Here is a 1683-nt window from a genome sequence, read left to right on the forward strand (position 1 = left end):
AAGACCAAAAGGCATAACTATAAACTCAAAATGCCCATAACGTGTTCGAAAAGCCATTTTCTCTATGTCTTCCTCACGGACCCGTACTTGATGATAGCCGGACCGTAAGTCAATCTTAGAAAAATACGTTGCGCCTTGGAGTTGGTCAAACAAATCGTCAATCCTAGGTAATGGATAGCGATTCTTGATCGTCACTTTGTTCAACTCCCGATAATCGATGCACATCCGCATACTTCCATCTTTCTTTTTCACAAACAAGACCGGAGCACCCCATTACGAGGAGCTCGGTCGAATGAAACCGTTTTCTAGCAACTCTTGGGTTTGATTTAACAACTCTTGCATTTCCGTCGGTGCTAAACGATAAGGAGTTTTAGCAATGGGGGTAGCCCCCGGAACCAACTCAATGCGAAATTCTACTTATCTTTCCGCCGGAACACCCGGTAACTCATCCGGAAAAACATCTTCGAACTCACTAACCACCGAAATTCCATGTATAGGTGGTGGCTTGTTACGAGTATCAACAACATGGGCAAGAAAAGCCATGCCACCACTAACAAGAGAACGACGTGCCCGTGCAAAAGTGCATATCGGCACAAGTCTCCTACGCTTATCACCGTGAATAATTAACTCTTCCCCACTTGGGGTCTTCACTCGAATAGATTTTTCGTGGCATGCGATATCGGCTCTATTTCGGTCGAGCCAATCCATACCAACAACGATATCAAAATCGCCCAAAGTCATAGGGATGAGATCAATTTTAAAGTTTTTGGCACCAAACACAACATCACAATTTTTACACACATCAACCACTAGCACCGTCCGTCCGCTATTTCAACTTCTACCGGACGAATTAATTTAGCTAGTAGCTTATTAAGTTTAGGTACAAATCGAGGTGACACAAAAGACAAATTGGCACCACTATCAAATAGAATCCTTTCCGGATTAGAGTTAACCATGAAAGTACCTGAGACAACTTCGTTCGATTGTTTGGCTTCATCATTGGTCATCAAATAGTTTCGACCCCTAGCCGTACCCGCCACCTTTTCTAACCGCTAAACATTATCATTGCGCAACTCAGGACACTCGGGCCTCTTGTGCCCTTCTTTATCACAATTGAAACAAGTAAATTTGGGTGTGGAAGGTGAGTTGTGGCAATCACGAGAGATGTGACCTTTTTGCCCACAAGTATAGCAAGTGGGTACATGACCACCGGAGCCACCTTTCTTCACACTGTTAACATTTTCAGAGCCCTTCTTGTTCCTTTTGTTGGAAAAGCTTGATTGACTCGAATTCTCGAACTTCCTCTTTCCAAAAGTAAAACTATTCTTTCTCAACACAAGCGCTTCAAAACCCTTCGCCATATTGAACAATTCATCAAAGCTCTTCACCATGTTCACACTAATTTTCTCTTGATAATTATCATTCAAGATCCTATAAAAATCTTCCTTCAACATCTTATCGTTCCCGACATACTCCGGGCAAAATTGGGTTTTGGACAAAAACACGGATTTGAGAGTGTTCAAATCCATCGACCCTTGCCTCAAGGAACGTAACTCGTCCTTAAGCCTAGTTAGATCGGCTGAAGTTCGATACTCATCGAAAAACTCTACCTTGAATTCATCCCAAGTAAAATCCATGCATTGTTCTTCACCATAAACTTGGATTTTCGCATCTCACCATAGC

Source organism: Rutidosis leptorrhynchoides, chromosome 4 (assembly GCF_046630445.1).
Source record: "Rutidosis leptorrhynchoides isolate AG116_Rl617_1_P2 chromosome 4, CSIRO_AGI_Rlap_v1, whole genome shotgun sequence".
Taxonomy (NCBI): domain Eukaryota; kingdom Viridiplantae; phylum Streptophyta; class Magnoliopsida; order Asterales; family Asteraceae; genus Rutidosis; species Rutidosis leptorrhynchoides.